An 18566-nucleotide genomic window follows, 5' to 3' on the forward strand; every position below is an offset into this window, starting at 1 on the left:
CTAATTCTCTCGTGTCTTTATCTTGTTATACGTATTGATATACGCGGTTTCTAATTTCTGTGTTTGTGATCGGCTTTATATTTCTTGTTATGTTTCGGAGCTCCATGCTCTTGTTTTTCTCTTCCAGACTTCAAGTCAAGCGAATAATGGTCCATAATTCATAGATATAGAGTTTCGATTGATCATAACGTTCTAGGCAGGGGAAAACGAAATCTCACGATTTGAGTTGTTAGATTACCAGAATCGCTAAGGATGGAACTATCAAGAATATATTTTCTTGATATGTTCAGAGGTTAAGTAGAATGAAAGAGTTATGTAACATGACACATGATGAGGTTATGATCTGTGAATCATCACGTCCCATTAGAAACTCAACATGACTTACTGTAATATAATCACGTTGATCAAGTGTCATTATATTATACTAACTCATGCATCAATTCCCAACATTACTTCAATAACATTCATATTTTAAGCTCGAAAGTTTACAGAATATAGAAACTAACAGTTTCTATATGATGTAACACTGATAGCACGAAGAGATTAATGATTTCATATAAGAATAGTTATGAAAATATCTTCAGAAATATGGAGGATATTTATAATGAAAGATACGATGATATCTTAGAATTTCTAATATCGAAGGATGGTGAAGAAAATTTGTCCATAAGAGTTTGGAGTCAGAAGCAATATATTCGATAAAGTTTTCATCAGAAACAGAATCATCAGGATTCTTAATGTACAAGTTTAGTCCTTGTGATTTGTTCAGAGACTCCTTCGTAGTTTGCTCAATCAGTTTTTCAGTTTCAAACTTTTTCTGAGCTTTGCCAACATACAATTCTTTATCATTAACTTTTGGCTGTTGAGGTCGTTTACAGTTTTTGTTGCTTCATTTAACTTTTCAAAATTCAGAGTATTAATTCATAGAATAGGTGCTTTTCAGAATTTTAGAATGGAAGATCATAGTTATAAGAGATAAATGTTATATGGATACATATAACTGTTGATGTGGAAACGTTGCGAGACTCACAATACAGATTTGCTGATTCACGGTAATTGGTATGGCAACTCTTGTTACAAGATGCGTGTAGTGACCCGAACTTTTCCATGTTTATATATATTAAATGAAATTGATATTTACATGATTAAGTGTTTCCAACATGTTAAGCAATCAAACTTGTTAAGACTTGATTAATTGAAATAGGTTTCATATAGACAATTGACCTCCCAAGTTGACCGCTGATTCACGAACGTTAAAAGTTGTAAAAACTATATGATGACATATATATGGATATATATATAGTTAACATGATATTATGATAAGTAAACATATCATTAAGTATATTAACAATGAACTACATATGTAAAAACAAGACTACTAACTTAATGATTTCGAAACGAGACATATATGTAACGATTATCGTTGTAAAAACATTTAACTGTATATATATCATACTAAGATATATTAATATATCATAATATCATGATAATATAATAATTTAACATCTCTTTAGATATAATAAACAATGGGTTAACAACATTTAACAAGATCGTTAACCTAAAGGTTTCAAAACAACATTTACATGTAACGACTAACGATGACTTAACGACTCAGTTAAAATGTATATACATGTAGTGTTTTAATATGTATTCATACACTTTTAAAAGACTTCAAGACACTTATCAAAATACTTCTACTTAACAAAAATTCTTACAATTACATCCTCGTTCAGTTTCATCAACAATTCTACTCGTTTGCACCCGTATTCGTACTCGTACAATACACAGCTTTTAGATGTATGTACTATTTGTATATACACTCCAATGATCAGCTCTTAGCAGCCCATGTGAGTCACCTAATGAAATGTCCTGTTCTTATTGATTAAAAACGTTCCATATTAATTGATTTCGTTGCGAGGTTTTGACCTCTATATGAGACGTTTTTCAAAGACTGCATTCATTTTAAAACAAACCATAACCTTTATTTCATCAATAAAGGTTTAAAAAGCTTTACGTAGATTATCAAATAATGATAATCTAAAATATCCTGTTTACACACGACCATTACATAATGGTTTACAATACAAATATGTTACAACAAAATAAGTTTCTTGAATGCAGTTTTTACACAATATCATACAAGCATGGACTCCAAATCTCGTCCTTATTTAAGTATGCGACAGCGGAAGCTCTTAATAATCACCTGAGAATAAACATGCTTAAAACGTCAACAAAAATGTTGGTGAGTTATAGGTTTAACCTATATATATCAAATCATAATAATAGACCACAAGATTTCATATTTCAATACACATCCCATACATAGAGATAAAAATCATTCATATGGTGAACACCTGGTAACCGACATTAACAAGATGCATATATAAGAATATCCCCATCATTCCGGGACACCCTTCGGATATGATATAAATTTCGAAGTACTAAAGCATCCGGTACTTTGGATGGGGTTTGTTAGGCCCAATAGATCTATCTTTAGGATTCGCGTCAATTAGGGTGTCTGTTCCCTAATTCTTAGATTACCAGACTTAATAAAAAGGGGCATATTTGATTTCGATAATTCAACCATAGAATGTAGTTTCGCGTACTTGTGTCTATTTTGTAAATCATTTATAAAACCTGCATGTATTCTCATCCCAAAAATATTAGATTTTAAAAGTGGGACTATAACTCACTTTCACAGATTTTTACTTCGTCGGGAAGTAAGACTTGGCCACTGGTTGATTCACGAACCTATAACAATATATACATATATATCAAAGTATGTTCAAAATATATTTACAACACTTTTAATATATTTTGATGTTTTAAGTTTATTAAGTCAGCTGTCCTCGTTAGTAACCTACAACTAGTTGTCCACAGTTAGATGTACAGAAATAAATCGATAAATATTATCTTGAATCAATCCATGACCCAGTGTATACGTATCTAAGTATTGATCACAACTCAAACTATATATATTTTGGAATCAACCTCAACCCTGTATAGCTAACTCCAACATTCACATATAGAGTGTCTATGGTTGTTCCGAAATATATATAGATGTGTCGACATGATAGGTCGAAACATTGTATACGTGTCTATGGTATCTCAAGATTACATAATATACAATACAAGTTGATTAAGTTATGGTTGGAATAGATTTGTTACCAATTTTCACGTAGCTAAAATGAGATAAATTATCCAATCTTGTTTTACCCATAACTTCTTCATTTTAAATCCGTTTTGAGTGAATCAAATTGCTATGGTTTCATATTGAACTCTATTTTATGAATCTAAACATAAAAAGTATAGGTTTATAGTCGGAAAAATAAGTTACAAGTCGTTTTTGTAAAGGTAGTCATTTCAGTCGAAAGAACGACGTCTAGATGACCATTTTAGAAAACATACTTCCACTTTGAGTTTAACCATAATTTTTGGATATAGTTTCATGTTCATAATAAAAATCATTTTCTCAGAATAACAACTTTTAAATCAAAGTTTATTATAGTTTTTAATTAACTAACCCAAAACAGCCCGCGGTGTTACTACGACGGCGTAAATCCGGTTTTACGGTGTTTTTTCGTGTTTCCAGGTTTTAAATCATTAAGTTAGCATATCATATAGATATAGAACATGTGTTTAGTTGATTTTAAAAGTCAAGTTAGAAGGATTAACTTTTGTTTGCGAACAAGTTTAGAATTAACTAAACTATGTTCTAGTGATTACAAGTTTAAACCTTCGAATAAGATAGCTTTATATGTATGAATCGAATGATGTTATGAACATCATTACTACCTTAAGTTCCTTGGATAAACCTACTGGAAAACAGAAAAATGGATCTAGCTTCAACGGATCCTTGGATGGCTCGAAATTCTTGAAGCAGAATCATGACACGAAAACAAGTTCAAGTAAGATCATCACTTGAAATAAGATTGTTATAGTTATAGAAATTGAACCAAAGTTTGAATATGATTATTACCTTGTATTAGAATGATAACCTACTATAAGAAACAAAGATTTCTTGAGGTTGGATGATCACCTTACAAGATTGGAAGTGAGCTAGCAAACTTGAAAGTATTCTTGATTTTATGTAACTAGAACTTGTAGAATTTATGAAGAACACTTAGAACTTGAAGATAGAACTTGAGAGAGATCAATTAGATGAAGAAAATTGAAGAATGAAAGTGTTTGTAGGTGTTTTTGGTCGTTGTTGTATGTATTAGATATAAAGGATATGTAATTTTGTTTTCATGTAAATAAGTCATGAATGATTACTCATATTTTTGTAATTTTATGAGATATTTCATGCTAGTTGCCAAATGATGGTTCCCACATGTGTTAGGTGACTTACATGGGCTGCTAAGAGCTGATCATTGGAGTGTATATACCAATAGTACATACATCTAAAAGCTGTGTATTGTACGAGTACAAATACGGGTGCATACGAGTAGAATTGTTGATGAAACTGAACGAGGATGTAATTGTAAGTATTTTTGTTAAGTAGAAGTATTTTGATAAGTGTATTGAAGTCTTTCAAAAGTGTATAAATACATATTAAAACACTACATGTATATACATTTTAACTGAGTCGTTAAGTCATCGTTAGTCGTTACATGTAAGTGTTGTTTTGAAACCTTTAGGTTAATGATCTTGTTAAATGTTGTTAACCCAATGTTTATAATATCAAATGAGATTTTAAATTATTATATTATCATGATATTATCATGTATGAATATCTCTTAATATGATATATATACATTAAATGTCTTTACAACGATAATCGTTACATATATGTCTCGTTTAAAAATCATTAAGTTAGTAGTCTTGTTTTTACATATGTAGTTCATTGTTAATATACTTAATGATATGTTTACTTATCATAGTATCATGTTAACTATATATATATCCATATATATGTCATCATATAGTTTTTACAAGTTTTAACGTTCGTGAATCACCGGTCAACTTGGGTGGTCAATTGTCTATATGAAACATATTTCAATTAATCAAGTCTTAACAAGTTTGATTGCTTAACATGTTGGAAACATTTAATTATGTAAATATCAATCTCAATTAATATTTATAAACATGGAAAAGTTCGGGTCACTACACCTAACACATGTGGGAACCATCATTTGGCAACTAGCATGAAATATCTCATAAAATTACAAAAAATATTAGTAATCATTCATGACTTATTTACATGTAAACAAAATTACACATCCTTTATATCTAATCGACATACCAACGACCAAAAACACCTACAAACACTTTAATTCTTCAATTTTCTTCATCTAATTGATCTCTCTCAAGTTCTATCTTCAGTATCTAAGTGTTCTTCATAAATTCTATAAGTTCTAGTTTCATAAAATCAATAATACTTCCAAGTTTGCTAGCTTACTTCCAATCTTGTAAAGTGATCATCCAACTTCAAGAAATCTGTATTATTTACAGTAAGATATCTTTCTAATACAAGGTAATACTCTTATTCAAACTTTGATTCAATTTCTATAACTATAACAATCTTATTTCAAGTGGAAATCTTACTTGAACTTATTTTCGTGTCATGATTCTGCTTCAAGAACTTTCAAGCCATCCAAGGATCCTTTGAAGCTAGATCTATTTTTTTCATTTCCAGTAGGTTTATCCATAAAACCTGAGGTGGTAATGATGTTCATAACATCATTCGATTCATATATATAAAGCTACCTTATTTGAAGGTTTAAACTTGTAATCACTAGAACATAGTTTAGTTAATTCTAAACTTGTTCGCAAACAAAAGTTAATCCTTCTAACTTGACTTTTAAAATCAAATAAACACATTTTCTATATCTATATGATATGCTAACTTAATGATTTAAAACCTGGAAACACGAAAAATACCGTAAAACCGGATTTACGCCGTCGTAGTAACACCGCGGGCTGTTTTGGGTTAGTTAAGTAAAAACTATGATAAACTTTGATTTAAAAGTTGTTCTTCTGGGAAAATGATTTTTCTTATGAACATGAAACTATATCCTCGAATCATGGTTAAACTCAAAGTGGAAGTATGTTTTTCAAAATGGTCATCAAGACGTCGTTCTTTCGACTGAAATGACTACCTCTTACAAAAATGACTTGTAACTTATATTTATGACTATAAACCTATACTTTTTCTGTTTAGATTCATAAAATAGAGTTCAATATGAAACCATAGCAATTTGATTCACTCAAAACGGATTTAAAACGAAGAAGTTATGGGTAAAACAAGATTGGATAATTTTTCTTGTTGTAGCTACGTGAAAATTGGTAACAAATCTATATTAATCATATCCTAGCTAACTTATATTGTATTATATATGTATTCTAATATATTATGTAATCTTGAGATACCATAGACACATATGCAAATGTTTTGACATATCATATCGACCCATGTATATATATTATTTGGAACAACCATAGACACTCTATATGCAGTAATGTTGGATTTAGCTATACAAGGTTGAGGTTGATTCCAAAAATATATATACTTTGAGTTGTGATCTAGCCTGAGACATGTATAAACTGGGTCGTGGATTGATTCAAGATAATATATATCAATTTTTTTCTGTACATCTAACTTTGGATAACGAGGACAGCTGACTTAATAAACTTAAAACATCAAAATGTATTAAAAGTGTTGTAAATATATTTTGAACATACTTTGATATATATGTACATATTTGTTATAGGTTCGTGAATCGACCAGTGGCCAAGTCTTACTTCCCGGAATGATAGGGGATATTCTTATATGCATCTTGTTAATGTCGGTTACCAGGTGTTCACCATATGAACGAATTTTATCTCTATGTATGGGATGTATATTGAAATATGAAATCTTGTGGTCTATTATTATGATTTGATAATATATAGGTTAAACCTATAACTCACCAACATTTTTGTTGATGTTTTAACTCACCACAAGATTTGAAGTCCATGCTTGTATGATATTATGTAAAAACTACATTCAAGAAACTTATTTTTGATGTAATATATTCTTATTGTAAAACATTATGTAATGGTCGTGTGTAAACGGTATATTTTAGATTATCATTATTTGATAATCTACGTAATACTTTTTAAACCTTTATTGATAAAATAAAGGTTATGGTTGTTTTAAAAATGAATGCAGTGTTTGAAAAACGTCTCATGTAGAGGTCAAAACCTCGCGACGAAATCAATTAATATGGAACGTTTATAATCAATATGAACGGGACATTTCAGTTGGTATCAGAGCGTTGGTCTTAGAGAACCAGAAAATTACATTAGTGTGTCTTACCGAGTTTGTTAGGATGCATTAGTGAGTCTGGACTTCGACCGTGTTTTTCTTCAAAAACGATTGCTTAACATTTTTTTTGTTGGAAACTATATATTATTAACATGTAAATATTATGTGATATATTAATCTCTTAACGTGTTTGATATTGTGTGATAGATGTCTACCTCTAGTACAAATCCCATTGATTCACCTAATAATAATGAAGAGTCGAATATATTTTGGGAAGATTCACAAATTCCCGAAGAGGAACCGGAAGAGGAGGAACCGGAAGAGGAGGAACCGGAAGAAGAGGAACCAGAAGAGGAGGAATCGGAAAAAGAGGAACCAGAAGAAGAAGAAGAGGTTTCGGAGGAAGAAATATTGATACCTATAGTAAATCGATTAAATAAAAGAAAATCCTCAACCAACGGACCAAAGTTAATAATGGTCAATAGTGTTTCCGCCGAGGAAGCAAAATATTCGGAAGATTACCAATTTTCCGATGAATTGGATCCCGATGAGGATTCCGATGATGTTATAGAAATTACCTCGACCCAATTTAATAAAGCAAAAGAAAATAATAAGGTAAAAGGTATAAAAATAGAGAAACCCGATTCCAATACCAATGAACTTTATATGTATCGACAACATCCGTATTTTCTAAAATGTAACAATAACCCGGGAACCTCTAAAGCACCAGGTTTTTCTAAACCATTATGGAAAACGACAGCTCGTATTAGAGGAACACCATATATTCCTAGAAAATTAGGAAAACGAACTAAGTCCGAAGAAGAAGAAACCAGTGATTCAGATTAGAGGGTTGTAATCATGATTGTGTATTATATGTATTGTAGTGTGCTTGTACTTTTATGTTCTATGTAAAAAAATTGCTTGTATTGTTTGTTAATTATCTATTACGAATCTAATCCTTGTCTATTTTACAGTATAAAAACAAAATGGACGTTAAGGGTAGACAACCGAAATATTATGGAAGACCTACCAGAGGATATCATTGAGGAAATCTTGTCTAGAGTCGGTCAGAATTCATCAGCACATTTAGTTATGGCGAAATTAACTTGTCAAACATTTGAAAGACTTTCCAGAAATGCCTTAGTTTATAAAAGGCTTTCCTTTAATAGGTGGGGTATATCACATTGGGGAGATCCTAAGTTACGCCGTGTTTTCTTTAAAGCATTAAATACGGGGAACCCAAATGCAATTTTACACTACGGGTTAAGAACCTATTTTGACTCAACATATCCCAACATAGGATTTCGTGAATTAGAAAGAGCTTCTAACATGCAACATAAAGAAGCATGTTATGCTTACGGGTTAATGATGTTCGCTTCTTACCAAAGTGAGAAAAAGAACATCGGATTGCAACTTTTAAATAAAACCTTCCCACAAGTGATGGATTCAGTAGTTGGGGTGAGAAACAAGGTTTTTAGATTATTACGGGGATGTTGGACATTACAAAACCCTCGTCCTTTTGACGACATTACAACATGCTGCCTCGCCAATGGTCATAACGTTTATTTTCCACAAGACCAAGGATGGGAAGTCGTCTTAGTAAAACCAGAATGCATGACTTGTTTCTGGACTTATGAATTACGTGTCTTTATTTCCTTTGCTGAACAACTTGCGTATTAACTAGATTTATCTTCAAAACTGTCATGTATCATAATGTACTATATTTCATGTTATATGTAATATAGCGAAGTTGTAAGTTTGCAGAATATCTGTATGTGATATATTAGTATAATCAGTTTTTCATATGGAATTGTATTAGTTGAATTGTATATTAGCTACTAAGTATGAACTTAACGGGTAAGTAGTACCCGAATTTAAACTTATAAAAAGCTAATATGAAGAAAAAGCTTTTATAAATGAGTTCATATTATGCTACGAAATACTATTGACTACTCTTAATATTCTATATGATTAACTCGATTCAGTTGGCTATTTTGAAGGAAATGGCACCGACTACTCGACACACCATGAATATGAGCGAAGAGGAATTTCGTACCTTTCTTGCTGCAAACATAGCCGCAGTACAGGTTGCGCTACATACCAATAATAACTCTGAATCTAGCAATGCAGCTAACGGCGCAAGAAATCGTGTAGGATGGTCATACAAAGAATTCACTGCCTCCAAACCTTTGGAATTTGATGGAACCGAAGGACCAATTGAATTGAAACGGTGGACCTTGAAAGTCGAATCGGTGTTTCCCATAAGTAAGTGTACTGAAGAGGACAAAGTTAAGTACGCTACGCATACCTTTACAGGTACTGCGTTAATGTGGTGGAACACCTATCTTGAACAGGTAGGACAAAATACTGCTTACGCACTACCGTGGTCGGCATTCAAGCAATTGATGAATGAACAGTACCGTCCTAGAAACGAAGTCAATAAACTCAAGGCAGAACTTAGAGAGTTACGAACACAAAGGTTCGACGTTACGACATATGAACGACGATTCACAGAGTTGTGCCTATTGCGTCCGGGAGCATTCAAAGATAAAGAAGAGAAGATCGACGCATTTGTAAAAGGGTTACCAGTAAGGATTCAAGAAGATGTGAGTTCACACGAATGGCTCATAAACTCATAAATCAGATTGAGGAAAGAATTAAAGAGCAGGCGGCTGAAGAAGCCAACATGAAACAACTCAAGAGGAAGTGGGAGAAAAACGGTGACAAGAGTCACCAGTACAACAACAACAACAATTACAACCACAATCGCAACAACTATCCCAACAATCGCAACAACAATCGCAATAATAACCGCAATTCTAACAATAACTACAACAAACATTCCAACAACAACAACTACAACAACAACCGTTTCAACAACAATAACAATCCCAACAACAACCTCAATAACAACAACGGCAACAAAAACCAAAAACAGCCATGTCATAGGTGTGAAGAAAATCATCAGGGGTTTTGCACGACATTTTGCAACAGGTGTAAAAGAAATGGTCATACTGCGACAAAGTGTGAGGTCTACGGACCAAAGTTTAATAGAACTAAAGGAACAAATAATGTCGGAACAAGTAATGCTGAAACGAATAGTGTCGGAACAAGTAATACCAACGCTGTTTGTTATAAATATGGAAAACCGGGCCACATTATTAGAAATTGCCCGAATCAGAGGAATACTAATGGGTAGGGCCGTGGAAGAGTTTTCAATATTAATGCGGCAGAAGCACAGGAAGACCCGGAGCTTGTTACGGGTATGTTTCTTATTGATGATAAATCTGCTTATGTTTTATTTGATTCGAGTGCGGATAGAAGCTATATGAGTAGAGAATTTTGTGCTAAATTAAGTTGCCCATTGATGCCTTTGGATAATAAATTTTTACTCGAATTAGCAAACGGTAAATTGATTTCAACAGATAATATATGTCGGGAGAGAGAAATTAAACTGGGGGATGAAATGTTTAAAATTGATTTAATACCAGTCGAATTAGGAAGTTTTGATGTAATAATTGGCATGGACTGGTTGAAAAATGTGAGAGCAGAGGTCATTTGTTACAAAAATGCGATTCGCATTATGCGTGAAAAAGGAAAACCTTTAATGGTGTACGGAGAAAAGAACAATGCAAAATTAAATCTTATTAGTAGTTTGAAGGCTGAAAAACTAATAAGAAAAGGTTGTTACATCATTCTAGCACACATCGAGGAAGTTAAACCTGAAGAAAAGAACATCAGTGATGTTCCCGTCGCAAAAGAATTTCCCGATGTATTTCCAAAAGAATTACCGGGATTACCCCCACATCGATCCGTTGAATTTCAAATAGACCTTGTACCAGGAGCTGCACCAATAGCTTGTGCTCCATACAGACTCGCACCCAGCGAAATGTAAGAATTACAAAGTTAGTTACAGGAACTTTTAGAGCGTGGTTTCATTCGACCAAGCACATCACCATGGGGAGCTCCTATTTTGTTTGTCAAGAAGAAAGATGGTACATTCAGGTTGTGTATCGACTACCGAGAGTTGAACAAACTTACCATCAAGAACTGCTACCCACTAACAAGAATCGACGACTTATTTGATCAACTACAAGGCTCGTATGTTTATTCGAAGATAGATTTACGTTATGGATATCATCAAATGCGGGTGAAGGAGGATGATATTCCAAAGACTGCTTTTAGGACGCGTTACAGTCATTACGAGTTTATGGTTATGCCGTTTGGATTGACTAACGCACCAGCTGTGTTCGTGGACCTCATGAACCAAGTGTGTGGGCCATATCTTGACAAGTTTGTCATTGTTTTCATTGATGACATAATCATTTACTCGAAGAATGATCAAGAGCACGAAGAACATTTGAGAAAAGTGCTAGAGTTGTTGAGAAAAGAAAAACGGTACGCTAAGTTTTCAAAGTGTGCATTTTGGTTTGAAGAAGTTCAATTTCTCAGTCGCATAGTGAACAAAGAAGGTATTCAGGTGGATCCAGCAAAGATTGAAACCGTTAAAAAGTGGGAAACCCCGAAAACTCCGAAACACATACGCCAGTTTTTAGGACTAGCTGGTTACCACAGAAGGTTCATCCAAGACTTTTCCAGAATAGCAAAACCCTTGACTGCATTAACGCATAAAGGGAAGAAATTTGAATGGAAAGATGAACAAGAGAAAGCGTTTCAATTGTTAAAGAAAAAGTTAACTACGGCACCTATATTGTCATTAACTGAAGGGAATGATGATTTTGTGATATATTGTGACGCCTCAAAGCAAGGTCTCGGTTGTGTATTAATGCAACGAACGAAAGTAATTGCTTATGCGTCTAGACAATTGAAGATTCACGAACAGAATTATACGACACATGATTTGGAATTAGGCACGGTTGTTTTTGCATTAAAGACTTGGTGGAGCTACTTATATGGGGTCAAAAGTATTATATATACCGACCACAAAAGTCTTCAACACATATTTAATCAGAAACAACAGAACATGAGGCAGCGCAGATGGATTGAATTGTTGAATGATTACGACTTTGAGATTCGTTACCACCCAGGGAAGGCAAAATTGGTAGCCGACGCCTTGAGCAGAAAGGAAAGAGAACCCATTCGTGTAAAATCTATGAATATAATGATTCACACTAACCTTACTACTCAAATAAAGGAGGCACAACAAGGAGTTTTAAAAGAGGAAACTTAAAGGATGAAATACCCAAAGGATCGGAGAAGCATCTTAATATTCGGAAAGACGGAACCCGGTATAGGGCTGAAAGAATTTGGGTACCAAAATTTAGAGATATGAGAGAAATGGTACTTAGAAAAGCTCATAAAATCAGATACTCAATACATCCTAGAACGGGAAAGATGTACAAGGATCTCAAGAAACATTTTTGGTGGCCAGGTATGAAAGCCGATGTTGCTAAATACGTAGGAGAATATTTGACGTGTTCTAAGGTCAAAGCTGAGCATCAGAAACCATCAGGTCTACTTCAACAACCCAAAATCCCGGAATGGAAATGGAAAAACATTACCATGGATTTCATCACTAAATTGCCAAGGACTGCAAGTGGTTTTGATACTATTTGGGTAATAGTTGATCGTCTCACCAAATCATCACACTTTCTGCCAATAAGAGAAGATGAAAAGATGGAGATGTTAGCACGACTGTATTTGAAGGAAGTCGTCTCCAGACATGGAATACCAATCTCTATTATCTCTGATAGGGATGGCAGATTTATTTCAAGATTCTGGCAGAAATTACAGCAAGCATTAGGAACTCATCTGTAGTGACCCGAACTTTTCCATGTTTATATATATTAATTGAGATTGATATTTACATGACTAAATGTTCCAACGTGTTAAGCAATCAAACTTGTTAAGACTTGATTAAATGAAATAAGTTTCATATAGACAATTGATCACCCAAGTTGACCGGCGATTCACGAACGTTACAAAATTGTAAAAACTACATGTTGTGGTATATATAGACATATATATATGGTTGACATGAGATTATGATGAGTAAGTATCTCACTAAGTATATTAACAATGTGTGATATACATAAGAAATGAGATTACTAAGTTAAGAAACTCGAAATGATATATATAACGATTATCGTTATGATAACGTCTAGTAAATATATATGTATCATATTAAGATATTGATACACTATATTTAACATGATAAAATGATATTTAAATATATCATTAAGTGTGTTAACAATGAACTACATATGTAAAAACAAGACTACTAACTCAAGAATTACGAAACGAGACTTATATGTAACGATTATCATTGTAACGATATTTTAATGTATATATCATATTAAGAGATATTCATACATCATAATATCATGATAATATAATAATTTAACATCTCATTTTATATAATAAACATTGGGTTAACAACATTAATTGAGATCGTTAACTTAAAAGTTTCAAAACAACACTTACATGTAACGACTAACGAAGACTTAACGACTCCATTAGAATGTATATACATGTTGTGTTTTGAGATGTATTCTTACACTTTTGAAAGACTTCAATACACATATCAAAATACTTCTACTTAACAAAAATGCTTACAATTACATCCTCGTTCAGTTTCATCAACAATTCTACTCGTATGCACCCGTATTCGTACTCGTACAATACACAGCTTTTAGATGTGTGTACTATTGGTATATACACTCCAATGATCAGCTCTTAGCAGCCCATGTGAGTCACCTAACACATGTGGGAACCATAATTTGGCAACTAGCATGAAATATCTCATAAAATTACAAAAATATGAGTAATCATTCATGACTTATTTACATGAAAACAAAATTACACATCCTTTATATCTAATCCATATACCAACGACCAAAAACACCTACAAACACTTTCATTCTTCAATTTTCTTCATCTAAGTGATCTCTCTCAAGTTCTATCTTCATGTTCTAAGTGTTCTTCATAAATTCCATAAGTATACTTTCATAAAAATCAAGAATACTACCAAGTTTGCAAGTTTACTTCCAAGCTTTCTAATCCATTCAAAGTAATCATCTAAGATCAAGGAACCTTTGTTATTTATAGTAGGTTATCTATCTAATTCAAGGTAATATTCATATTCAAACTTTGATTCAATTTCAACAAATATAATAATCTTATTTCGAGTGAAAATCTTACTTGAACTGTTTTCGTGTCATGATTCTGTTTCAAGAACTTTCAAGCCATCCAAGGATCCTTTGAATCTAGATCCATTTTTCTCATTTCCAGTGGTTTTATCCAGAAAACTTGAGATAGTAATGATGTTCATAACATCATTCGATTCATACATATAAAGCTATCTTATTCGAAGGTTTAAACTTGTAATCACTAGAATATAGTTTAGTTAATTCTAAACTTGTTCGCAAACAAAAGTTAATCCTTCTAACTTGACTTTTAAAATCAACTAAACATATGTTCTATATCTATATGATATGCTAACTTAATGATTTAAAACATGGAAACACGATGAACACCATAAAATCGAATATACGCCGTCGTAGTGAAACCGGGGGCTGTTTTGGTTTGGATAATTAAAAACTATGATAAACTTTGATTTAAAAGTTGTTCTTCTGGGAAAATGATTTTTCTTATGAACATGAAACTATATCCAAAAATCATGGTTAAACTCAAAGTGGAAGTATGTTTTCCAAAATGGTCATCTAGACATCGTTCTTTCGACTGAAATGACTACCTTTACAAAAATGACTTGTAACCTGTAATTCCGACTATAAGCTTATACTTTTTCTTTATACATTCATAAAGTTAAGTTCAATATGAAACCATATCAATTTGATTCACTCAAAACGGATTTAATATGAAGAAGTTATGGGTAAAACAAGATTGGTTATTTTTGCTTGTTGTAGCTACGTGAAAATTGGTAACAAATCTATATTAATCATATCCTAGCTAACTTATATTGTATTATACATGTATTCTAATATATTATGTAATCTTGGGATACCATAGACACGTATGCAAATGTTTTGACATATCATATCGACCCATCTATATATATTATTTGGAACAACCATAGACACTGTATATGTAGTAATGTTGGAGTTAGCTATACAGGGTTGAGGTTGATTCCAAAAATATATATAGTTTGAGTTGTGATCTAGCCTGAGACGTGTATACACTGGGTCGTGGATTGATTCAAGATAATATATATTGTAACGACCCAACCCGTATTAAAACCGGCCCATAAAATTTTTTCCTTTTAATATGCGTTAAATAATACTTTAAGTCCCAATTGTTTTTCCATAAACATCTTTAATTACAATAGAAGGTTTAATAACCTTAAAACATTTAATACATTAGTTAATTGTCCAAACGGACATACACAACCCGACTAGTTTAGTTTCCAACAAAACCGAGCATGGTGATTTGGGACTACGCTACCCAAATCCTAATCGAATACAAAAGCAAGATCTTCTAAGCAACCTAGCCAAGATCTCTAATCCCCAAGCTTACCCGAGCCGTCAAGCATGCAAACCTATAAAAATATCAACAACGAGAGGGTAAGCTAACACTTAGTGAATGATAATATACTACATACATATATATGTATAAAATGGACACGCCACACAAATATCAAATACCGCATACCGAAGCATCCATGTATAAGGCAACTACACTAAACATACCGTACGATCTCTAAGCAACAAGCTAAAGATATCAACAAAGTATAAGTTCACCAACGACGATGTGAACAACGCCAATAAGCTACACCCGGAGGGTTAGCTACAACATAACATTACATTAATATATATAACAATATAAAATGAATAAGGTTAACCCCTTAACCCATTACCGAATACCGAACGCCACAATGAAGATTGGCTGAGCTACACGAGCCTTAGTAATCCGAACTCACATGAGATTACTATATTCACAACATCGAGGTTGGCCGAACTACACGAGCCTTAGTGAATCCGAAAACACACGAGATCACTACCTCAATAAGATGACCGAACTACACGCGTCATCATGAGTCCGAACTACACGAGACTCACTTCCAATAAGATGACCGAACTACACGCGTCATCGTGAATCCAAACTACACGCGATTAACTTCTCAACATCAAAACCCACGGTCACGGGATTATAAAATCCACCACATCGGGGTCATCCACTTCACAACAATATCAACCCTTCGTCATTGGGGTTATAACATACAAATCACAACCACGTGTGATAACGTACACACAAGCGTGTACCTCGCCAAAGGTGGTCAACCAAAACGCACAACCGTGCCAATTGGACTCATACAAAAGTCCATCAAATCCACCTATATGTTAAGTGAGCTCTATAACCGAGAACCACTTCACCCGACCCGCACCCATCCTACACATACATATGCATATAGGATATTAACACTCACCTTGTCGCCTTGAAGAAAATGCTTCCAAGTAATCCGCAACTCGTTAATGGAAAGTACCTAATCCATTATCACAAATTCAGCAACACACTTAGATTGTATCTACAAACCAACCCAATTCGACACTTAGTGCAATTTCGACCCGAATGCACCTCCAAGGACAAACCGCGCCCAAACTAACCAATAATCACTAACACAAGTGATAATGGTCCTAATATGCCAATTAAACCCGAACACAAGTGTTAAACACTTATCGTTCTCAAAATCGCCCATAAACCCTAATTTTGACCCATAAGGTCAAAATCTCACCATTTACAAGTTTTGACACCAAAACATGTTTAACTCGGTTTTATACTTTAACTTAATCCATTTTAAGTTTACAAACCGCATCGAATCGACATTCGGGTCATAATCCTCAACAAACCCTAATTTTGACTATAGTCAAAATTAGTCAACCACGAAAACCCTAAAAGTCTCCAAAACACCAATAATCACTAATCCTAGTGATTGTACACCATTTACAAGTCTTAAACATGGTTAAATCATTAACCAACCAAAAACCCGCCTTTAACACTTACAAACCCGAATATTGGTGTTAACCTTCAATTAACAACTAAATGGGTTTCACCTATGAATCATACAATCAAAAGCCCTAAATTTGAATGATGAACACGAAAATGAAATTCGGAGTTAGAGCTTACCACTAGTATCACCGGGTAGCTAAGAACGAGGAGAACACACTTGTCAACTACGCCAAAGATCAACTCCCGATCCTTCCTTTCCAAAAATCCTTTTGAAATCAAATGGGTGTTTGAGTTTGAGAGGAAAAAATAAAAAGAAAAGGGAAATTAAAATGAGAAATGAAATGAATGGATGAGGTTAAATCCTCAAATCTGGCTCAAACGTGAAAAGACCAAAATGCCCTTGAACTTCATTTAATAATACAAGAATCTGGTGCCAATTCGTGCAGTTTACCGCGCCGCGGCCTAATTCGTCGCGCCGCGACCTATAACTAGGTCTGGGATCATTCTTTGTCCTACTTCTGATCTCAATTTCAGTTCATTGCCGCGCCGCGGCCTCCTTTGTCGCGCCGTGACACAAAGCACGATTTGAGTCATTTTCTCGCACACAAGACTTTAACACTAGAAAATGTCCCGAACCTTTCATACGCCTATCGTACATACCCAATACACCTATAAATCATATACGGGGAAAATGGGGTGTTAACAACTCTCCCCCACTTAGATTCGATCATGTCCTCGTGATCCTAGTCACGAACCTAAACGGACCCACACTCAATGGACGTCGAACATGCATTTCAAACCGACTTCTACCACAAATTCGCTAACCCGATGGTTAATCCAATGACAAATTACACACTTGATCGTATCCCGAGACATACAATACACGCAATAACCGAAGTCTGCAACGATCCCTTAGACAATTCTTCTCAAAGAGTTACCCTTAACAGCTAAATCGTCACCCGCGATTTATCAAATTCACAATTCGAGTACTAAAACTCTGCTCATTCCCTAACATCGGGAAAACTCAGCCAATCTCGCACCGAGATATCAATCCATTAGCATACCATTACCAAGTACAATGCTAAAGTAACCACATATGAAACTTAAGGTCAACCATCTAAACCGAAGAAGACCGAAATAAAGTGAATCCTTATGGATTACACTTAATACTAAACATCCTTTGTAGTGCGTAATACGACAAATACGCAACTACCGTAACATCATAATAAACGGTTAAGACCGATAACGCCCAAAACAACTATGGTAACGTTAATTCCAAGGTGTACAAAATCGACTATCGTCACACCCGTAGCAACATGTGAGCGAAACACGGCTATCACATCACTAATCATACAACATGGTCCTCACGACCCCACCATCGGCGTATAAAACA

Source organism: Rutidosis leptorrhynchoides, chromosome 3 (genome assembly GCF_046630445.1).
Source record: "Rutidosis leptorrhynchoides isolate AG116_Rl617_1_P2 chromosome 3, CSIRO_AGI_Rlap_v1, whole genome shotgun sequence".
NCBI classification, from domain to species: domain Eukaryota; kingdom Viridiplantae; phylum Streptophyta; class Magnoliopsida; order Asterales; family Asteraceae; genus Rutidosis; species Rutidosis leptorrhynchoides.